Raw genomic sequence first — 25,640 nt, 5'->3', positions numbered from 1 at the left:
AAGCATCCTGGGACCAGTTTCTGGCTAACCAGACATCATCAGTCAGACTAGCTTGAATCCAGTGGCAAAGTGAGCAAGGGATCCAGGTCTGGGCGTACCCTACGAACTTAGGGCGAAAAAAGCAAAACCAACGGGGATGGTGGACGGAGTGTTGAACATTGCAAGCACTCACCCCCAGTCACCTGATCTGGGTTTAATCCATAATATTTCTTTAGCTCACTCCGCCACCCCAGTTCAGACATGGCCATATGCAAATCAGTCTGACCCTGTGCCTCATGGGAACAGTCCAGCTGGAACTGCCAAGTCATGTCTTCCCTGTACCGGGAATAGGCATCCTGGGACCGGTTTCTGGCTAATCAGACGTCATCAGCCAGACTAGCTTGAATCCAGAGGCAAAGTGAGCAAGGGACCCAGGTCTTGGCATACCTGCAAAATTAGGGCGAACAAAGCAAAGCCAAAGGGGATGATGGACGGAGTAATTAACATTGCAGGCACTCACACCCAGTCAACTGATCTGGGTTTAATCCATTATCATTCTTTAGCTCAATCCGTCACCCCAGTTCGGACATGGCCATATGTAAATAAGTCTGACCCTGTGCCCAGACATTGATCCCTTCCTCTATAAACCCACAACCCGCTACGGTACAAAAACACATAATTTACTTTAAAATGTTTTTACTTACTTCTAAAAATGTTATACATATTTCTAAAACTAGCACAATAATTAACAAAAAATGTAAACACAAACATATAAAATACATAATTAAATACATAACACTAATATAAATATCGATATTAGTAACATCAATATTTTTGCTATCGGTATTACTAACTTCGATATTAACAAAAACAATATTTCTTATCTTCAGGTCGATATTCTGGTCGTCGATATTCTTTATTTCGATATTCTGTCCCTACGATATTTACAATACGATAATATTGTAGGTCAAAATAAAAAACTTGATATTTAGACTGTGCACCATATATATATTGAGTCAAATGGTTTGGTTTTGAATTTTGTGCGATATTTATTGGGGCCTGGAGAGTTGGGTTGAATTTGAAGTAGAATATGTTATAGTCTAGTATGCAGGTAGAGAGACGACTATGAAAACTTTCATAGACAGCAATAATATGTACAATTTTTAAAGAGAGTGAAAAGATTTAAGTTGGTGTGAGCTATCTATTGGGATCACTTTGTTATTATGAGACACAAAAAGAGATAGCATGATGGTGAGACCAGACTATATAGGAAGCATCTCTAGACCAATGAAAGAAGGAAAGCCTGATTAAACTAGGTGGAAAGCGTTATTCTACATTTGAATTGGATAAGCAAGGTGTAAAGTGAATTTGGAAGGGTTTATTCTGATTCTTCGAGTTACACATGATTTTGGTGGAGAATTCTCCCAGGAAATTGGAATGATCGACTTAGGTGATATGTGTGTTTTTGATGGCAGCTGCAGACACGATTTCAGCAAATACTGGGATGAAGTTTGTGTGCAGTCTGGTGGGAGGTAGAACAGGGGAAAGGTGCTGTTCTTAATTGTAGTAGATTTAGAAGTTTGACTGGGTGAAATTTTAAATATGCTTGAGTAATTGCAGTAATTTCGGTTTACTCTTTTAACATGAAATACTGAAAATTAGATGATTATTCCTGTTTGCTTATTTGTGAGCAATTTGGCACAGAAAGCCTACTTCAGGAGCACAGGACCAACAAAGGTAGCGAATCTGAGCAGCTGCTGTTCTTTTTTTTTTTTTGTCCTCATTAGCCTTACGCCACCCATTTCTAACCAAACGATACCGCCCATGGGTTTTTTATCTCATATACCGAGACCGTTAACAACCACACTAGTAGTGCCACCCCATGACCACCTCTCTATATATGCCACCCTTTGTAAGAGGTTGGTGCATAGGTGAACTCCACCGTCACGTTGAAAACACCACCGGCGAGATCCCACCAGCAGCTGCTGTTCTTGTGTTGCATTTAACAATGTATTCTGAGCAAAAGTACATCCTCAGATCCATTTTTATGTGAGGGTGCATTTTCCACAAAAAGGTGAGTTACTCTTCTCAGATAATTCCACATAATTGTGCAGAATGTTGCCATAATTTCACCTAATCACACGAAGTACACCCACTCATATGTTAAAGTTGGCATGGAGTGTAGTTGTAGGAATTTGGGTTACTAGTGTGGGGGGAACCCTACTCAAGCAGCAATAACAATTCCTGTCACGGTGAAAGACAAGCAAAACCCAAGCTAACCTGTACTTAACCCTCAGGTAGACTGGCATAATAGCAGTCAGGCTAAACTTAGAGGCAATGTGCAAAGTATTTATGCAGCACTTAAAAAGTAATGAAGTAAAAACACAGCATGAGGAACATCCCACACCAGTTGAGAATGTTTTTGTAAATATAATAAATTATTTGACACCGAAATGACAAAAATCCAATTAAAAGATATGCAGGGAATATGTAATTTGAAAGGGTTCAATAAAAATAGTGCTTTAAAGCACAAAGTGCCAACTGTGGTTATCTGGTCACGCCGGACCAGGACAAAGTCACAAGTTCCGATCGATCGTGATAGAGCGTAGGCCAGATGCAAGGACCAAGTTAGGACGCTGAACAAATTACCTTAAATCCTACTTGTGGAGCGTTGTGAGGCACTGCATCGAAGATGCGGGCACAGCAGTTGTTCAGAGGTGGTGTGGTGCTGCAATGCGCGGTCCTGTGTAGAAGATTCATCACGCTGAGGCAGTTCTGATGGGTCAGGAGGTTGCTATGAGAGGTCCTATGATGAGACGCACTGCACATCGGGTCTGCGGGGACCACAGCTAGGCAGAACACCTTCAGACCCACTTCCACGGATCTAGGACTAGGGTGGCACCACTTGGAGGGCAGGACTTACAGCAGGCATGGACAAGGTGCAGGGTTCAGGATAGATGGGGCCTTTTCTGTCCCTGTGGATCTGATCATGAGGCCAGTAACTAACCCCTGGAGTCACTCCAGTGGTCCTGGGTTCATGATGCAGGTGCAGTCCTTCTCACTCAGGCAACAGGGAAGCAGAGTAGCAGGGCAGCAGAGTAGCAGTCCTTCTTTCTGCAGAGTAGAATAGCAGTCCTTCTGAGTCTTCCACAGGTCTAAAAGTGTACTGAAGTGTTGGGTCTGAAGGTTGAACATTTATACTTGGTGCCAACTTTGAAGTGCAAGAAGCTTCTGGAGTCCTCCTGCTACAGAGGTATCTGCACTCCTGCCCCCCTACCCTGGCCCCAGATTGTGTGGGGGTACAAAAGACTTTTGTGAAACCCTTTGAGATTGTGCTAAGACAGAGTATTTGTGATGTGCAAGGGTGGAATGTGACAGCTCCACCCCTCATCCTGACCAAGATGGTCCATCCTGCCAAGTCCTATTACCCTCTTTGTCTCTCTGTGTGGGAGTATTACACAAAGACCAACTGTCAGTTACACCTAGTGATGTGACTCAGGATTCAAACTGCAGGCACCGAGTGGTTAGTACAAGAAAATTCCAACTTTCTAAAAGTGCCATTTTCAGAATTCTGACATAAATCTAACTTAACCATTAAAGATGGTTTTACATTTCAATCCCTTATTTAAATGTAACAAGTCAACAAAATGTTATCCTATGTGAGGCTTTTTAGTGAAAAATTAATGTACAAATGTTTCACTACCAGGACATGTAAAAATTAAAAAGTACATGTCTAACTTTCTAAATATACTGCACCCTGCCATATGGGCTGCTTATGGCCTATCCTAGGGGCAACATATATGTATTAAAAATGAAGAGTTAAAACTGGCAAGGATGTTTTTGCCAGGTCAGTACAGCAGGTTAAAACTGGGCACAAATGCAGCAGTGGCAGGCCTGAAACATGGTTAAAAGACTACTGAAGTAGGTGGCCCAATGAGTTTTGCAGGCCGTCTAGCAGAATTTAATTTACAGGCCCTAGGGACTTACAAGTACATTAAATAGGGTGTAAGCCAATTCAACCATGTTTAAAGGCGAGTACACAAGCACTTTAGCTTATGGATAGCAGTGGTAAACTGCACAAAGTCCTAAAAACCAAAGAAAAACAGGTTCAGAAAACAGGAGCGATGAAGGCAAATTGTATGGGGGGTGACCCTGCAGAGAGGGCCATGTCCAACAATAGTATAGAGTGAACTGAGTTGGAAGCTAGCCTTTGTAATTACGATAACATCACTGCATATGTTGTTAGGATATGACTAGTGTGTGATAGTATAGGTATAATTTATTCAGAAGCCGAAGCAGATGTCTAAGTAAACACATTTTGGATAAAGTTGATGTGAAGAGGGCTACAGGTAATCATATCTTCAATTCCCAAAGCAATACCTTCAGAGTGCTGATGATCATGGCTGAAAGAGATTGAAAGGGTAAGGGTGAATTCTGGGTGCTGATAGGAATCAGGATCCTTTGGGATAAAGGTTGTGTTTTGTTGGGTTTTATTGCCATTTGTGTAAGAGTTGTAAATTAACATAAGTGTGTGAATGTAGATTGGGATAGAAGACAGATTATTGTTTACATTCTTAAACGAGTGCCAGGGCTGTGACCCAACAGCAAAATAAAACAACCTCTCACTCACCATTGATTATTACTTCGCTTCATAGGACTAAGCACATGCATACTTTAATTGCTAATGCTAATTCATGCTTTGCCCCAATTATTTAGTTGATTTGAACCATGCTATATCCTCAACTAGAGATAATTTGATACATATAACATTTAGGGGCTGATTCCGATGCGGGTTGGAAATGCTTCCTAACCGAATTGGGTTGGAAATGGTTTCCAACCCACTCGGATTGGGAGAGTACGACCGACCAAGTACGATGCATCCCGATGCTTCCAGATACGATTTGGTTGGACTCCCATTGACTTCAAGGGGAGAACATGTTCCTAACCGCATCATAATTGGGCACTGGGCCGCTCCCGATCCTATTTGGAAGGAGCAAATGCCATTAGGAGGCCTTCGTAACCGCATCAGAATCAGTCCCTGGGTGGGAATGCTTTCCAACCCACATCAGAATCGGGCCCTGAATAGAAACTAGAACATATAATCAACTGAAAGACTATGTATACCTTTTTCACAAATATTACATACAGATATTTTAACCAAAATTGAAAAATATTTAGTCTCTGACACAAAGAACTCAGGATAATCAGAACTCTGGAATAAATGACATAGATCAACATTCTAATAACCATAACAATAAACCACAAGACAGGTAACATTGCCATATTACATGCTCCTTTTCCTTTAACAAAAATAAAATAATAAAATAAAGTGCCAACAAAAGAAACTAGAACCTGATATAGTAATTGAGTATTGCAGGAGGAAGAATTGTTCGTTTAGGTAGAGAGCATTCCATCTTATTTGTATCAGATTTACTATTCCCATCGATAAACGTAAAATATTACAGTTTCTCAAATTAATTCAAATCAGAATCAGAAATGTTAGAAATGAGGTGACTGATAGCGAAGAAAGTTAATTTGACGATATTTCATTGCTGTTGGAGTACAGATTACAAACAGAATTTACACTTTATTCCACAGTGTCATCATTCCCATTTAAATGGCATTTTATAACCCGCATCATACATGTAGTTATTAATGGAGTCACTATCCTAAGATTTACAAGCTTTTTGGGTGATCACTGCTTGTTCAGAGATGTTAAGTAGGTTCCTGATATTCCACCAACCTTTAGGCCCCATCAGGATGGCGGGCGTATTGCCCCCGCTGGTCTGGCGGTAGCCACCGCTGGCCCTGCGGGGGCAATCCGCCCACCATCCATACCTAAAAGACCCCTCGCGACATTAGGATGGCTGGGGGATCTGCGGCGGATGGAAAGACGCCACTTTTCTGCTGGTCGTCTCGTCGATCAGAAAGAAAACTTGCATAATATGGTGACGGTGTCTGCAATCCATATTATGATGATGGCAGAGATCAGCCTTTCCATGGAGGCGTTGCCACCATGGAAAGGCATACAGTCTTTTCCTTGGGGGCCAGTTACAGGCCCCCAGGGAGTTGGGGGGGGTGGGTGACGGCACTTGGGAGTACCCATGGTAACCCCCGACATTTGCATGCACAAGGTGGCAGGCACTGCGCGGTGCCTGTCACGTTGTGCATGCAAATGCACAACACGCTATTTTTACATTGCGGCGGGTGCTGCTTGCAGCACCGCCATCCGCAATGTAAACTATGCGGGGTGCGCTCGCCAGTGTGGCGGACGCATAATGATGTGCACAGCGGGATGCGTCTGCCAGTGTGGCAGGCGGATCATGATGTGCACAGCGGGACCACCGCACCCCTGGCGGGCGGCCCTGCATGCCAATACTTTGGCGGGCGGACTTTGTCTTTGTCCGCCCGCCATCGTAAAAGTGCCCTTTGTCTTTTAATAAAGCAGATGATTTAGTGGCTTTGAAAACAATTACTGCTGAAGAACATTTTGATTCCCCTTTGAACATTCTATGTCGAGTTCATATTATCACCCAATCACCAGAATGAATGCTAAATACTGTTGCTGTTCTATGTGCATATACGTGACAATATGTGGCAAAAAAAGGCGAAGTTCCCAACCATCAGGTAGATGAAGCCAGAAGGTTTATTTGTAGATGCCTACAAAATGCAGCACTTCTCATAGCAATGCACAGTAAGTGACTCCCAAATAACACTGGAGTTCAGGAATAAATGTCATAGATAAACAATACAAATAACACTGCTATAAACATTGCCATATTACAGGCCCCAGGTTGAGACTAAAAAAAAAGGTTCCCACTTTGAAATGGCTAATATAGATGTTACCAAAATGTAATATTATTCTTACAGTCAGACAGTTCATCTGCCTTATTAAGGCAGCAGCCGTCTTCTTTAGGGATGCATGGGAAATGAGTAGAGATCAAACATCATTTAAGCTTCTGTGCAACTGATGATATAATTGTGTAATCAGCCTCATTTGTAACCACCAAATGAGGTTTTCTTGGAAGCTATTTGATATTGCTGAAGTGACTTTCATTCGCTGACAAAATGATTTTATTAATAATATGCAGAGCTTATATTTAAGTAATAATATGCTAAATGCAAAACTTGTAGTAGGTAATCACACTTGAACGTTATAGGCCTCCAAATAAATAAAGATGCTGATTTAAGATAGCCTAACTGTTGATGTCATGTTAACTGATAAACAATGCATTAACATAGAAGGGATTGTTTTCCACATTCAATAGTTATTTGCACACAATATATTCTTTCTGTTGCATATGTATTTTCCAGAAGTCTTCTGTTAGCGAGTGAATAGACACTTGTTTTGTATGAGACAATTGATAGTGAGTTCTCACATGAGGGATGGGAAGCAACCGGAAGGATGATTCATGGGAAGAGTTGTCCGGACCACAAAATATCACGATGTAACTTTTCAAGGTTTAATGTCTGAAAGCGTATTGCCCCCCTATGACAAAATGGAGAGTTTACTTATTCCCAGGAGTTTGCTGATATTCTATTAGAGTATGAAGAAGACAGAAGAAAGCAATGTTGCAACGTATAATTTGTGTGTTTATAGTAGTGCAGGTTCATAAGCTAGATTCAAGATTCCTTCCCCGATTTTCTGTCCGGTGACCCATCTCTGAGTTTCTAATATTCTCTACATGAGATGTTATTTAGCATATTTATTTTATGCCAGCTGATCTATGACTGTGAATGTTTGCCAGTCTGATATGAAAAGGCTTTATGCTTGCGCATTGATTCTCGCATCAGAACTCTTTATTGGGTATCTGAGCTGACGCCTTTTTCTCATATTGTTCCAAATCAATTCAGATTAGAGAATTTGCTTTATGGAACACGCTTGCTGCATTATAACAATAATTACTATCATCTTGACCAATGTATTTTTTACCTCATATTGAAATATTCGTTATAGGCTATGCAACTTTCTAATGCTTAAAAGATAATCCTTTCTGAAAAATAAAACCTTTGAATTCACACCAGTTCTCTTTATTTATTGCACTAAATTCTTTGACATTTAATTGTCATGTAGATTATCGCGCCTTATTTTGCTTTATCAACAAACAAAGGTCCAAATGACCATTGGCAGGGCTTATATAATGATTACACCCGTTGACTGGGATAAAGGAAACTCTGCTCCCTCAGTGTGTGTATGTGCACAAGCACACACACACACACATGCATGCACGCATGCACAAACACACCCACATACACATGCAATTGTACTACAAACTGGAAGCTTTATCCGTGATTCAAATAAGAGTCTGGGGCTTTTTATTCTGTGAAATACACAAATGATTAGGAAGACTGCACATCCCAAGAATGAAAATGTGACACTGTACTCTCTGATAATAACATAGATTTCCAGCTTTCATAGAGGTGGGGAAGAATACATCTTTGGGGGAAAGAGAAATGACATAGAGGAATTACAAAATTTAGCTTTAGGCCCACTGATCATGCATCTTTCCAGAATTCGGGGGAGATATTCATAAGGATTTGAACAAAATAATTGGTGACATTGGTATTTGTATGTGGACATTTTGCCCGTACATATTTTATCTACCCTTGACTTGCATATTAAGCATATTGGGATGTTATGTCTGTTTGCACAGTCCCACAGCAAGGAACTCCTTTTTTCACATTGTTCCTGCTCCCAGTCTTCTCTGGATAGCTAGATTTTTTGGTCTCATCTAGGCAGTATGCATGCGCTGTCTCTCCGAGACATCAAGTAATTTGTATCAGGGGTGAAACTCCGCCTATTGCAGGGAATTTCTCCTGCCACTTGCCATTTGTAAACACTGGCATTGCTTTTCTTATGAAGGCTTACTATTGGTTGTAGATCCGATGAATCCCTTCCATTTATTCCAGAAGCAGCATCGCCTAACTACAGTTTTTGTGCGCTCCTGCGGTTAATGGGTGTCAGAGGGGAACTTTCATTTTAAGGCCCCCGCTTGCATACATAATCAGCACAGCGCTCGTCATGAGTGCCGCGCTGTTAATGGTTTCAATGTTTTGCGTGCCGCCCTTCCTATCCGCCCTCTCACTGCTGCAGCACACAGCACTGCTTGCACTCCCCAGCTTCCCCCAACAACATAGCATATTACTTTGTTCTCTTTTTCATTTATTGCCACAGCCTGCCACAGATCTCCCCCTGGCACTGCCATTGCTGCCAGCCTGTCATCCAGCAGCACCGTGTCCGGTTCTCCCAGTGATGGCAGTGGCTTCATCGAGCATGGATCCAACCCCTTTTGCAGGGTGACACCAGACTACTCTGGCCACCTTCTGCGTACGGATCGGCTGGCCCACATGTACATGGGCCGCCAGATGAAGATCTGTGTTTCCTAGCTGGCACACCGAAACAGCACCTCCTCACTGCCTCCCGCCAACAGCAACCCCTGTGCCTGGCCTGCACCGAGGACTACACTGCCATGCCGAGCCCTATAGAATGCCTGCCTTCCTACCCCTGCACGTACAATTGTCTTATTTAATAGAAGCACACGTACAATTGTCTCTTTTAATGGAAGTAAACATACAATTGCCCCGTTTTTCCCTCAATGTTGAGAACAAAAGGAGCGTGTGAGTGGGAAGAGATAATATTCATTCCCTGCTGAGGTGGACAACCCTGAAAATGCACAGGGAAAGTGGAGCCAGGGAGGGGCTGGCTCAGCCCCAATAGCCAAAACAGTCCAGAGCCATAAAGAATCCGCATTAAAATGACATGGCAAAGATCGTGTAAAATGTGGTTAAGATTCGTTCAGTTTAAAAATGGGTTGTTTCTTGGGGGGCGCTAGAGGGCGCACTGCGGAATGGCTGGCGTGTGAGTCAGCTCCGCCGGACGGGTGAAGGAAAAACGGCCCTATATCCCCCAAAACTGCTTCTCTGCCCGCCACGGACAGAGATGTGATGATCGGAAGATGGGAGTAGCGAGATGCTGACATTACAGCGACGTGGCGAGAAGCCGTGAGGAGAAGGCGAGGAAAATTGCGGTAGCGCCGATCGGCGATCGCGACCCGGGGCACCGAGTCGGACGAGTGCTGACAGCCCCTGAACACGACCAGTGAGCGGCCCCAACCTCGCGCTGCAACAGCAGCAATACAGCGCTGCCCGGGACAGAGCCCTGGATGCCCCTGCAAGCGGTGCCGGGCCGGCGACAGAGGTGCGTTCCACGGACTTCAAAATGGCGGCCGCAGTGAAACGCACAGCAAATGGGACTGCAAACGGCGTGCCGAGCCTGTAATGACCCGGAGTGAGTATTTGAGTGGCGGGCAGCGGTTCAGGTGTGCAGCAGTTGACTGGAGGGGATGGCTGGCAGCCTGATGGCAAAAAACGCGCAAATCCTGGGGCAAAGACATTCGCCATTGGGGAACAAGCGTTGAGGTGCAGGCACAGCACGAAGGCTTCCAACACAACTCAATGCCAGTTGGCCAGCGAGCTTAACATGCAGGGAAGTGGCCCTGTCGATCCAAGATAATCGCACCCTGTTGGGCTTCCCGGCGCCTTTCACTTCAGCGGGGGTATCAAAGACAGCGCATTAACGGTGATACAGCCCCTGCAGCAGCACGCGGAGGTTCGCATGCCATGATGTCAGCATGAACAGAGAGGGGCCAAATGAGTAAATCAGCGTCGATAGGGGCACAGGGCAATCCACCGAGTCGGAAGAGAACAGCGATAATATCCCCAGCTGCAACCAGTCCGGTGCAGCGCACTAGCAGTCCGATTGTGTCCTCCAGCGGCATGGGGAAACCAGATAAGAGTCAATCAAAATTACCCTTCGAATCGAAGAAGCAAACGCCAAAAACAGCACCTGCCACGGATGCGGAGAGGGATCACGACCTGGAAGACGACACCAACATGGAAGGAGTCCTACGCGCCATCCAGCAGAGCCTGCAGGAAATGAACAACAAGATGGACGCGGTCGTCCTGAGGGTGGACGCCATGACGGCGAAAATGGAGAACCATGAGGAACGACTGGTGGAAGCAGAGCAAAGAATATCGACGGTCTTAGATCTCTCAAGGGACACGTCAAAGTCATGTGGCGCCATGGCGAAAACGCTGGACACCTTAAAAGCGAAGGTGGAGGATCAAGAAGCTAGGTCACGCCGCAATAATGTACGCATTTCGGGCCTGCCGGAGACGACCAACACCGGCAAGATGGAGGCGTACGTGGAGGCCATGTTGAAGGACATATTTGGCACGGAGAGCTTCTCAGAGGTCTTCCTGATCGAGCGTGCACATCGCTCCCTGGCACCCGCCCCTAAGCTGAGGGCCGCTCCTAGGATGATCATCGTCCGCGTCCTCAATTACCGGGACAGAGACACTATACTACGTCTTGCACGAGAAAAAGGCAAAGTTACATATCAGGGAAGCACCCTGGAGTTCTATCCCGACCACACCATGGCGGTACAAATGGCGCGAAAGGAATTCGCCTCCGTCAAACAGAAACTCCGTGACATGGGAGTCGGGTATGCAATGCTCTACCCAGCGAAATTCAGAATTCTTACTGAGGGCAAACCAGTGATACTCCAGACGGTGCAAGCCGCGCACGAATATGTCAAGACGCTCGGCAAACGCCGCAAAGAGCGGGAAAAGGGAGACAGGCTGAGCGACAACGATTGATGGCCGAACTGAAGGGCTACTGCGAGTACATGAGCCGATAGAACTTGGACTGGCTGAACTGGGCGGACGCCGGGTTGCATTGAGCTGCAGTACGAGAGAGACTTTTTCTTTTTTCCCTTTGGCTGCGACGTACACCTACAGGACTGTTTGAACAGTGAGTAAATGTTGCGTCACAGGACGCAAGGTAAATGTATGCAACTGATGACTAGCACTAGTAGGGATGCATAACCTTTGAACTGCTGTAGCGGCACTCATGTCCAGAGTGGAACCCTCTACTGAAGGGACGCCATAGGCGCACTGGAACGCACTATCTCACGCTATACAGAACACGGTTAGACTGTCTATGGAGATAGTTGCGGCCTCACCCTAAAGCGTTGCAAGGGGGGGAGATGAGGGACAAACTCAGTCACATCTGCGACTGAAATTTTCACCCGTCCACATCCACTATGTGTGCTCTTGGTGACACCCCCACGCGGGTGTACCCCTACTCAAGTTTCGACATTGTTTTGAAGTTCTTATGGGGATGGCTTTGGCAAAGTTTGGGTGCTGAAGTGGGAGGAGGGTGGAAAAGGGGGTTGGGGAAGGTTCAAATATATGCACTGTATCTGAGAAGCATTGCGACTCCATCCGTTGCTTGGATTGAAGAGGTTTTTACTATGCTCCCATTAGGACTCATACGGCACGCACACAGCACAGAGTTGCTAAATGACATGATGGTCAATATACCGAACACTAACACACAGGATCGACAACCAGACACTCAGTGATGACGCACCCTAACACGCTAAACTTTATCACGTGGAACATACGAGGCCTGGGGAATCCGAAGAAGACACGACACATGTTTGCGTATCTAGATAGACTTAATGTGGATGTGGCCTTTCTACAGGAAACACACATGGCGCCCACTAACACATCGAAACTGGGGAGTAGGTGGGCGGAATCAATCACTAGTTCTAACTATTCAACCTTCTCGAGGGGCATTAGTATACTGATAAAAAAGGGAACCCACTTTAAAATCACGGACACACGCAAAGACACGGAGGGCAGATACGTGGTGGTGGTAGGCAAGGTGAGACAACAGCAGCTTGCACTAGTGAATGTCTATGGCCCGAATATAGATGACTCCAACTTCTACGAAACCTTGTGGCACACGCTGGCAGATGTTGAGGCAGACAACATACTATGGGGGGGAGATTTTAATGTCACACTTAAAGATGGGCTGGACAGAACACAACATACCCTGGAACCACATGTCAAGGCGAGGGCAATGATGCAAGAAGCGATGACTGACTTACACCTGGTTGACGTATGGAGAGTAAAGCACCCCGGGGACTGTCAGGCGACACACATAAACGCGGCTAATAACAGCTGGTCCAGGATAGACTTCTGGCTAGGCACTCAGGACACACTGACATGGGTGAAAGACGTCACGCACCTCCCCAGGACAATATCAGACCATAGCCCTGTGCTAATAAAGCTAAATATCCCTCACTATGTGCCGCCGCCGTATATATGGCGATTCAACGCACAAGCACTGAGGGATCCATTATACACGGACACCATTCTGAAGGCAATCACAGATTACTTTGAGCTAAACACACCCACAACGGAAGACCCGTGCCTCCTGTGGGAAGCCTTCAAGGCAACTATCCGGGGCGTATGCATAAGCACTACTTCTGGCATACTGAGGGACATACGACACCAACTGCAGAGGCGGGAGGAGGAAATACAAGAACTGGAACGGCGGTACACACACACGGGGGATGCTGCACTGCTGGGAGACATCAGGGCCTTTTATCAGAACACCAATCATTTGCGACAGATGAATTGAAATACATATTCAAACGAACGACGGCCAGGAGATATGGCGAGGGGGGTAGACCTGGCAAGGCGCTAGCTGAGAAAATCTGTAAGGGCAGGGCACCGCAGCACATTGAGGTGATTCAAACCGCGACTGGCGAACGCACGCACAACATACAGACTATCATGGGGGAATTCATGGGCACATACGGGGCACTATATAGAGCACGACCGGTCATACCGCAAGAGGACCTGCTGACTTACCTGGCAGATGTGGAAATAGCATGGTTGGCAGACGGGCACAGGGAATACCTAGCACGCCCTATCACGACACAGGAGGTCATAGACAGCATCAGACGTCTCCCAAATAGTAAGGCCCCGGGACCGGACGGCTTTGTGGTCGAGTTCTACAAAGCGTACGCAGACATCCTAGCGCCCCACCTAGTGCAACTCTATGAAGCCTCACATGAGGCACAAACGCTACCAGCGTCAATGAGAGAGGCACTCCTAATTGCCATGTTGAAGCCCGGAAAGGACGAAGACCAATGCGACTCATATCGTCCTCTCTCGCTCATCAACGTGGACACCAAAATACTGGCAAGCCTACTAGCGGACAGACTAAAACCACTCATGCCGCTGCTGATTAGGCCTGACCAGTCGGGTTTCATCCCGGACAGGTCAACCACGCACAATACCCGCACCCTATTTGCACTGGCGCACTACTTGGCCCCGGACATAAAAGCGGTGGCGGTCCTCCTAGACGCGGCCAAAGCCTTTGACACCATTGACTGGCCCTTCCTCCACGCGGTACTGATTCGAATGGGGTTCCCGCCACTGTTTACTGGTTGGATTACCATGTTATATACGAATCTCACTGCGCGTATTAGGGTTATTAAACACCTCTCTGGCCCAATTACCATCGAACGCGGCACCAGACAGGGGTGCCCGCTCTCGCCAATGTTATTTGCCCTTGTGCTCGAGCCACTAGCGTGCAAGATAAGACAGCATTACCATCATTCGGCCATTCAAATTCCAGCACGACCTATACACATATCTCTATATGCTGACGACATGGTCCTGTATGTTAAGAACCCTGACCAGCATCTCAACCCGCTGCTGCGGGAATATATTAAATATGGTCAGCATTCAGGACTGCAAATTAACTGGTCCAAATCCCTAGTGCTGGCACTCACTGACGGAACTAAGCCTACCACACTAGACTATCCTCTGGAGTGGCAAGACGAGCCGACTAAATATCTAGGAGTGTGGTTCCACAGGGACCCGGAATTGGTTATCCGCACCAATTACGGGAGAGTCATATCCTCGCTAGAAGATAAAATTAAAAGGTGGGTTGGACTGCCACTGTCCCTGGCCGACAGGCTTGCTATAGTGAAAATGGTACTGTTGCCAAAATTTTTGTACCTGTTCAACAACATACCCATTAAACCCCCCGCAGAGGTGTTCCGTAACATAAAATTCCTCATGCTATCCTTAATATGGGCCGGGAAACAGGCCAGGATAGATCTACAAACAATGACATTGCCATACGCACAGGGTGGGTTTAAGGTCCCTGATATGTACCTCTACTATCTGTGCGCCCAGGCGCAATTCGCGCACTACTGGTTCCATGAGATACCCTTCCTAACGCACGTAGCGGTGGAAAAGGGAGATGCAGACCCGATCCCACTGACAAGCATTCTATCCCACAGCAGACCACGATTGCATGCACAGGATATCAATCCGGTAAATGCCACAATTGAAGCGTGGAAACTGCTTGGCAAGACAGCGCACAACGCGCCCCTTTATGCACCCGCACTCCCACTAGCACACCATCCAGCCATTTCTGTGACTCAGGAGCAAGTTGGTATGGACCTACCAAAGCAAGCTGGCATAGACAGATGGGGCGACCTGTATAAGGACGGGAAGTTTGTGACACTACACGAGCTGACTTACATTAAAAACCCGACACTGCTCTTTAGCTTCAACTACTATCGACTACAACGGGCGGTGAAGGAGTATTATCCGACATTCCCGGCTGAACCACAGACACTGGCCCCACTGCAAATGGTTCTTACCTCTCCCTCCGCATCACACTTGGTCTCTAGACTCTACAGCAGCGCGCAGGCACACATAGGGAGTACCGCTACACGGGCCCGGGAGAGGTGGTGCACTTCACTAGAGGAAACACTGACAGATGAGGAATGGGAGACATCCTGTGTAATGACAGGAATGCTGACACCGAATGGCAATCTGAGACTTATACACTATGAATACCTGCATCAAGTGTACCACACACCCAACAGGCTGCACCGGTATGGTTTGAGGGAAGACTCCAACTGTGTACGATGTGGACAGGACAATGCTGATTTTATGCACTTAGCGTGGCACTGTAACTTGATTGCACGATATTGGGTACAGGTGATCCAAGCCCTCAATGATATGCTGCGTGCGGAGCTGCCATGCACAGCCAAGGTATGTCTGCTGGGGTTGGTGCCGCAGCTAAAAGCGCAAAGGCGGAGACTGTGCGTGATCGCCTTACTCATGGCAAAAAGGAGAGTGTCATTACACTGGAGCAGCAAACTACGACCTAAAGTTAAAAACTGGTTGGAGGACTTGGCGTATTGCTGTGACACACTAGCCACATACGAAGAGGAGTTGCCGGCGGGCTCGCGCCCTAGAGACTATTGGAAGCCCTTTAGACAATACCTGGCATCAACCTTGGCAGACCAAGAACCGCAGGCAGAGCTGAATTGACATAGACCGACCGTTGGTAGGGGAGTTTAATCGATGAAGTGATGTAGGGAGAAGAATGCTGTGATGCAGTGATATATATGTTCTTATTATTATTATTTTTTTTTTTTATTTATTTATTTTTTTTCTCCTTCTGGGGGGTTGAGTTGAAATGTTCCTCCAGGTTACGGGGGTTGCAACTGTAAGGGTTTAAAAAAAACTGAGCAAAATGTAAGACCATCAACGCCATAGTACCAGCGTCGCACATTGTCTAATTACGCACTTGATAGTGAAAATATCGACACGCCGCCGGACCCTCGGTTGTCGGCTGATGGGCTGTGTATGTGAAGAGCAATGTTTGATGACACCAACCAATGCAATGCCGGCCTCACCAGGTTGTAGGCGTAGAAAGTGTGTATTAACTCTGTGACGATGTGAAATAAAAGTCTTGCACCAAAAAAAAAATAAAAAAAAAAAAATGGGTTGTTTCTTGAATTTGTGTTTCACCTGATTACATCCCAGGACTGCCTGCATTGGCTTCTTTCAAGTCAAAGTTTTAAAGCATGAACTTTTTCCCAACTCCGGTGCCCGACGGTACTAGTGTAAGTGAACCGATGCATGTACGCTTGCCGTGTGCCAATATCGTTTTATGAGGAGCAAAATTGCCCCATAAACCTACATGCAAAAGGGGTAATCTATACCACAGATCCTTACCACAGTTTATCCAAGGTTGTCTGTTTGCAACATAATTAAAATCTGTCTCAGTGAAGGAAATGGATCTGCTAAAATCACACATTTGAAGGTCAAATGTGGAAGCTGGGTTGTGAACCCAGGTTTCCTGGTTACACATTGTGCAGATCTAATACTGTATTACTGTCTCCTGCTTACCACTAAAGAACAATTATTTGAATTTAATTATTTCATAACCTAAATAGGTACATTAAATTCAATACATTTATGTTAATTCTGTCTGATCGGATATGTCAATGTTTTCTTGGGGTTGGGGAACAACCAACATTGTGTGAGTGGAATCAGATTGTTACTATAATCTAAACAAGTATTTGCAATGCAATAGGTCTCACATTTGCTAAAGTTTGATCTATTTGCATTGTAAATGACAAACCTTTTATCTATGTGTTGCTTTTGAAATATTGACATTGCAAATACCAATGCCTTTCATTTTTGTTTTCATTTTTAAAACATAAATAAGAGGCTTTGTCATTTACAATGGCAATAGCTTAAACTCGCATAAATGCGAAACTTATTGCATTACAAATGCTTGTTACCTCTGGAGTAGCTTTGGCCTGCTGATCGGACCCCAGCATCTTGTTACTTCTCTCATTTTCAAGTCAATATTGCAGTTGTGCAAAGTTAAACTATGGAATACATGACTAAAATATTTTTATCCCACTTGCATCTAAAATATATCACATTTTCTTAAAATCCAATTTTTTTTTTTTTTTTTTTTGTGTCCTCATACATGCCACCAGTCAATTGATACTCTGATTTAGCGCACTTCAAGCCACTGACACAACCTTCCGTTACGGCCCTTGTGGTTATGGATAGCCTTTGAAGATTGCCCAGAGGTAGGATTGTTACCCGTCCAACTTCCTCTCGTACTGGTTCTTGCTGCGTAGGAAGGACAGGACCACAAAACCTCTGGCATAATCATTGGACTATTGGGATTATTTTTCGCTCCAGGTTTTTAGCATCGACCATAATTTAGCAGATTTTTCACCGCCACATAAAGTATCTAATTTACTCACCCCCATGATGTTTTTGAGACAGTCTGCAAACGTCGGAGAGAGCGCCGACTTCCAAGCTTTACAAATCTCTCTTCTAGCGATCACTATTACATAAAAAATAAATTGTGATATGTGATTATTGGCAACATAATTCAGAGTTAGACCAAAGAATACCAATCTGGGGGTACATATAATTGGATAAGATAGTACCTCCTCCAGAAACTTACACACTTGCCCCCAATAGTTGCTTATATTTGGGCAATCTAAAAACATATGGATATCGTTTGCATCTTGTGAGTTACATCTGGGACAAAAATACGGAGTTACTGACAACTTGGAAAGCTTAGCTGGAGTCCAATAAACTCTATACATTGTGTATAAATGATTTCTTCTTAAATTGGACGGTTTGATTGCTTTCTGAGATATCAAGAAGGAGTCTGTCCACAGCTTCCCCAAATTGTCCAAGTTATCAGTAATCGGGACCGTACTAAGACCCCATAGCCTGGTAATTTCCAACTCCAGATTATCTTTATGATCTAATAAAATTTTGTAGCATTGGGCGGTCTCTCCCTTCTTACCACTACAGCTACTAATGAATCTCAAAAAAAGATTTTCGTCATCAGTACCCCAATATTGGGTTCCCCACCAGGCAGAAAGTTGATAAAATTTAAATCTCGTGAGAGTGCCGCCAGTTATGCCAACCAAAAAGTCCCAGTCTAAACCTCTTGATTCATCGCTTAAATCACCCCATCTGAAAAGACCAGTTCTCTTCAGGGGAAGGGCCAATTGGTCAGTTAAACATTCAGGGGTGCCGGGGGAATCCCAGATCGGGGCATGTGAATGGTAGTAGGGAATGTGCAGTAACTTGCAGCTCTGTGTCCAATAATATAGAGCAGCTTTCAAAAGCTTTAGTCTAACCTTTTTGAAGAACTTTTTATCACCAAATTTAAACAAAAAAAAGTCTGCATCGTATGGTAGATCTTGCAGCATTGCCTGAAACAGCAAACTGTTGGAAGTTGAGTCCAATTTATTGGCTAATAACCTAACATTTTTAAGTTGAAAGGCGTAACAATAAAATAATAAGTCCGGAAGAGATAGTCCACCTGCTTTTAATCCTCTCCTCAACTTCTTCCAGGCTATCCTTGGAGTTTTTGTTGCCCAAATAAAAGATCCTATCCTGCTTTGTAGATTCATAATATCTTTTTTATTAAATATTAAAGGAATGGAATTAAACAAAAACGTCACCTTTGGTAGTATAATCATTTTAACTAAGTTAACTCTACCATAAATATTGAAAGGAAGTGCATTCCACCTAGACAAAAGTCTTTTAATCTCCTTTATTACCTCTTCCCAACTAGTATTAGGAATTTCCTCCAATTTCTGGGTTAAGTAGACACCCAGATATCTCATCTTTGGTTTGGCTTCTGGAATAGGAATTGGGATGTTCCAACACATGACCTCAGTTTTATCCCGATTAATAGAATAACCGGAAACAGTACCAAAGTCCTCAGCTAGACTAAATAATCTTGGGATTGCTACTAGTGGATTAGAGGTATAAAGGAGAAGATCATCTGCATATAGTGCAGTCCTAATAGATAGTTCTCCAATACTAAATGAGGAAATTATGGGATCTTGCCTTAAAACACAAACAAAGGGCTCGATATATATATCAAACAATAATGGAGACAGGGGACATCCCTGTCTTGTCCCTCTGCAGACATTCAACCACTCTGACAGACCCCCATTCACCAAAATCTTAGCTCTCGGGCCCCTATATAAAGTTTCGATGCCTTTTATATAAATCTCAGGAAAGCCAAATTTCTTCATCACTCTCCATAGATAAGGCCAGTTCACTTGGTCGAAAGCTGTAGGAAAATTTTTACTAAGAGCAAATGGGTTCAAGATGTTTTTTGTTCTAAACAATCAGGTAATACGAGAGGGGTAGCAATAATAATTTGTGCAAATAAAGGAATTGTTATGCATGACTGGGCCACAGATCAAACAGGCAGGTGGTTAGTCGCAGTTGTTTCAATCTGTGCAGTTAAACTTCTATGTGGGGTTTACTATGGCCCAAATGATGATAATCCTTGTTTTTTACAGAAACTAGAAAATTATATGTTGCAATATACTATGCCTATCGTATTAGGAGGTGACTTCAATTTGTTATTAGATCCCGCAGTAGACCGCACCTCTAAATCTAAATATAAATGCCCTAAGAAATCTTTGTTAGCCTTGAAAAATATCATGAAGGAGCATCTGCTATGCGATGTGTGGAGAGCTAAACATGGTACCCGTAGTGAGTTTTCCTTTTATAGTAAAAAATACCATCAATTCTCTAGGATAGATTTCTTTCTGGTTAATGGATCACTGCTTGCAGATATTAAATCCATTTCTTATATTCCAATCGGGCTGTCTGACCACTCAGTAGTTGAGTTAAATAATAATTTCCAAAAGAGCTTTTCAGAATATAGGTGGACTTTGGATAGGACCATTTTGTTAAAGGAAGAGTATAAGATAAAAGTCAAGGAGAATATACTAGAGTTGTTTCTGTTTAACCACAATACCGCCCCAGATAACATAATATGGGACGCATTAAAATCTGTATTAAGAGGTATATATGGTTCCCAAATGGCTCTGACTAGAAAGCTAAAAAAAGAAATGGATATCAAGGATCTTAGAGCGATTAAATTAAAAGAACAGCAACTTCTTTCCGCCATCCCCAATGATCAATTTGGTATATCAAGATTGGAAAAATAACTTTCTGAGTTACAAATAAAGTTCAGGCTAAGAAATGAAAAAATAATTAGAGATCAATGGGAAATAAGCAAACTAAGAAATTTTGAGTATGGGGAAAAATGTGGGTCATTGTTAGCTTGGAAAGCCAGGTCGGAGAGGACCAGGAATAACATTAAAACGTTAAAACAAAGAAGAACGGGTCTTGTTTTGTCTGAAGATGGTGAGATCAGGGAGGAAGCTAGATCCTTCTATGAAGAACTTTATTCAGAAAATATTAATAACTCAACGGATGAACTAGAAAAATTGGCGATCTTGGGACACTTACCACAACTTTGCAATGAAGATATAGCCTTCCTGGTAAAGGAAATAACTGAGGGGGAGATCAGATTGCAAGTGAAAAAGATGGCAAGGAACAAAGCAGCAGGCCCAGACGGTCTGCCAATAGAGACCTATAAAGACAACATAGCTGAAATCTTGGGCCCACTACAGGCATTATTCAACAATATTTTTATTCAGGGAAAACAAATTCCGCCCTCTTGGTCAGATGCTACAATCTCATTAATTGCAAAACCGAATAAAGACCCGGAAATAATAGGGTCGTACCGACCCATTTCACTTTTGAACTCTGACCTAAAGATTTACTCGGGCGTACTAGCAAGCAGATTGGCTAAGGTTATAAAGACTATTATTCATCCTGATCAGCGAGGATTTATTCCTGGTCGACAACTGAACGAACACACATTTCAAGCGATTGGCGCGATTGACTATGCAATCCAGAAGGAAAAGCCACTTGCGATTGTGGCAATAGACGCTGCTAAAATCCAATTTTTCTGAAGCAAACATAAAGGCCTGCTTGTATAAGTGTCTTGTGAATAATGAAAGCTTAAACTCCTACCTTCTATTAGCAAAACCATACAAACTAAAATTTGCAGCATAGCAGTAAGTAAGCATCACAATATAAATATAACAATTAGATTCCTATTTTTAAACTAAATCCTTGGTTTATAGTTAGTAAATATGCCTGCCAGAAACACATCCACCTCGGTTAGCAAAATGCTGTTCATACACCACCGCCTTTCCTCTTATTGTAAACACATCAATGTTACTTTATTGCTCCAATCTCCACTGGGGCTTCAACTACCCCAGTAGCCACATTGTTAGGCCTCAACTTCCAGCACAAAAGGGTTCAGGATGGGAAATGACTGGCTTCTCATACATAAATGTCTTGCTTGCAAAAGAAAGATGTAGGTAGCACTAGAGGCCCAGAAATATAAAAATGCATATGTAGATTAACTCAAATGTATATCTACTCCTCCACCTAGGTGAAACACTCCACTGTTTTGCTTTTTACCATTTGAGTCAATATTTACACCTAGGTGTATGTTTATATCCATCCATTCGCTCTAATGAAGTGGTTGAGCCTCTTACGACAGAATTTATGGTTATAAAGTTACTACAAGTATATTTTCAGTTGTTGATGGACATCTCCAACAGGATAGAAATTTCGCTATGGAACAGCATTTGGAACTGTAATACATTTTATTTATTTATTTAAATATATTTTATTATATAAAATAAATGTAAAATAATTTAAAAGCAATCAAACAGCATTTGCAAAGCACATTACTGTGACCCCTAGGGGTATCTGGGTGCGGTGTCTCCATCGAAGAGCTCGGTGTTGAATCTCTTTCTGAAGTCTGCCAGTGAGGGGGCTTTATGGAACTGGAGGGGAAGGACGTTCTAGGTCTTGGCAGCCATGTAGGAGAAGGAGGGGCCACCTCTGTGGCGACTAATTAATATGAACTATGACCTAATAAAATGTTACGTTCAATAATTAATGTGCTCCAAGTGAAGTAAATTTGAGATGTCATGAGTGATGTCATTCATTATGGCATTGAACATGTCATGAGTAATTAAATATGTGCACTCATGCGCAGTGCATGGCGGGATCACCAGTTATAGTTAGCTCACTGAACTATAACTGGCCAATTACAATGTTTTCTATGGTTTAAAATGTAAAACTATGACTGACATGTTCACCTAACTATAGCGTTTTTACAGTGAATTTATAGGTTTTTCTTAAAATAAAGTAAGATCTTATTACAAGTAATAGGTCCACAATTGTCTCCTTATTGGGAACCACGTTCTTCATTGAAGTACTTGAGTCTCTCAGGGCAGCAAACTAGAGCAGTCCCAGGCCTACCTAGGAGAGGCGATGTGAGCTAGCAATCGCAAATCGTTGGCATGCAACAACAACATTCAATAGATTATTATCCAGTCATTGCTTTTTCTTTGAAAAAGTAAAACTACATTTATCACACAAATACTGCTAAATACTACACATTGAATTAAAAAAATATACATTAAGTTATGTAAATACTTTTAGCGACACCCTTATATCACATTTTAACCGTAACGGATCAAAAAAACACACTCCTATCTCATATATAAATGCTGCAGCCCACCTGCTCTGCTGCATTCCGAGAACTGTTTTATGTCAAGCTCTCTACGTGAATTTCACTCTATTAAAGTTGAGAACTGCATCAAATTTAAAACGTTAACCTATATGTTCAAGAATAAAACTGTCAAGGCCCCGGAATACTTGAACACTACTGTCCACCAATATGTCCCGCCACGTCCCCTTTGCTCATCCACTCAAGTTAAATTTACGGTTCCTAGGCACAGATTGTCGCATATGGGTGGCAGATCCTTTTCTTGCCTTAGACCGCTTTGTGGAACTCCCTCCCTCTGTCATTAGGGAAAGAGACCATCTTAGCCCACATTCGTAAGTCATTGAAAACTTGGCTGTTCAATCAATAGATTTCTTCCTTTTCTCTCTTTGGTCCCTGTCAGGCGGTGCCGGGAAACAATGGGGTAGCTGTGCACTTTATAAAATCGAAATAACATAACATATCTCATATGCAAAACCGTAATATAAAGGGGCATTCTGTTATGTAAGGCAGGCCTAATGACTTTATCAAGCGCTAACCCCATGAATATATAAGGCAGGCCTATTGGCTTTGTCAAGGAGCCACAACAAATCCATGTTATGATCCATCATTCAAGGAAATGAAATCAGAAATCCTATTCTAATACATTGAAAATCAATATAAACATTTTAATCTTTGTCAAACAAATTGTCAATAAAGCCTTTATAGCCAAAATAACCACAGTGTGTTAGTATCTTTCTTTACACAATAAGACAACATAATGTAGCAATAAGGACCAACCATTAGAGTCCTCGCACTTTGGAGTCCAAAAACAAAAGTTACAGCTCTGTGAGTGCTTGAATATAATGCAGAACTTCTCGTGTGGCTCAGGGGTTAGAGGCGGCAGACCCGGAAGCTGAGATCGGCCCTGGACCAGGGTTCAATTCCCTGCCTCGGCGGGTCTTGGGCTCAAAAATTCCACGGACTCGATAATTCTCGCTCCGGTGCCTTCTCGACTCACGGGTTCACACTCTGCGACTCTGGGCAATAGCTTGCTTAATCTCCACAACGGCCCCTCGCGGCGGGATGCCTGGCTTTCACCTTGTGGATACCCTGCTGGGGTTATCTCACAGGGGAATACCAGGACGGGTTCCCTAAGCAAGCGCCGGGAAACCCTTTGTGGGTAGCTGTGCGCTATACAAGCTCAAATACATTTACATTTACATTTACATCATTATTTCAAGGACCTTGGAGACTAAGTGTAAGTTTGTCATAAAATATTTTCGGGAACTGCTGCATTACCCATAGCCCCATCAGCTCTAAGAACAAACATTGGTGTTGCCCCTGCCCATCCTTATCATACAAAGTTAGATAAATAAAACCCCGCCCATGCAGGACATTATGGGGATCTCCAGCTGGTGTGCAATCCATGACCTGTTGGAGGAGCCTAAAGGCCTGTGTGGCCCCAGCAGGGTCCCATGCTGTAGACCTGGCATCGTCTGTGCTCTTACCAGTGCTGGCAGCATTCATTCTGGTGGGTGCCCTGGTCCCACCCAAGGTGCCAACAGTTTCAGGGGCCACTAGGGGGTTATGGGAAGAGACCCAAGGTCTCCACAGCAACAGCTGGCTCCCGGTGGTGAAACAACCTGTTCTCGCTGGCAGCAGTGGGAGTGAGCGGTGATTATTTTGATGGGTACCCCGATCCAACGTATGGCACCCGCAGCTTGAAGTGTCAGTGGGGGCCCATTAGGATGAGCCCCAGTCCCTGGCGGCCCCAGCCAGCTCTTGCATGGGAGAGTTGGTATCTTCTGTGCTTCCGCTTGTGATAGCAGCAGCGGGAGGAAGCAGCATTTATTTTGGTGGATGCCCAGTCCTACCTGGGGCACTTACAGCTACCCTGACCTCTATATGTTTTGTCATTTTTTTAAAGATACAGGGACAGAGTCCCTGAGTCCTAAAATGCCCACTGAATATCGCTGTTTATGTTGATAGCAGGCTATCAGATCTTATCTTTTGATCTGACTTTCCCATGGAGACATCTGTACATTTTAAAGACAAATGTCTCCCAAATACACTGAACCAATGCACACCAAATCACATTAATTATAAATACACATTACTGCTCAACCTGCATTGGTGGACGGAATAAAGCCAATGTAGTCACTGACCCAAAGACAATTTCATAAATGTATTCCATTATTTATAGGTTACTGACATTTACATACATTTCATATGTTTTGTAGATATATTACACAACATTTTTTTTCATTTTTCTTTAAAGCACCACAAATTGTGCTTTTTATATCTCATAATAGATGTATCATTTAAATATCAACAGTGACTAAATGAATTCAAAATATGTCACAAACCACCCCATGAGTTGTTCACTATCTCACATTCATACCTGACAATCACACTCATGCACACTTCATACTCACAATTCCAATAACTTTAGTGTAGCCTTCAAAAATCCAACAAAGAGCTCACATTCTTTTAGTCTTCTGTTGTTGCATCTTGGGACCTCCAAACGAACTTGATCAACACACATTGCGGTGAATAA

Source organism: Lissotriton vulgaris, chromosome 4_1 (assembly GCF_964263255.1).
Source record: "Lissotriton vulgaris chromosome 4_1, aLisVul1.2, whole genome shotgun sequence".
In the NCBI taxonomy this organism is placed as follows: domain Eukaryota; kingdom Metazoa; phylum Chordata; class Amphibia; order Caudata; family Salamandridae; genus Lissotriton; species Lissotriton vulgaris.
The sequence above is the reverse complement of the archived record's forward strand: the minus strand, read 5'-3'. Positions refer to the sequence as shown.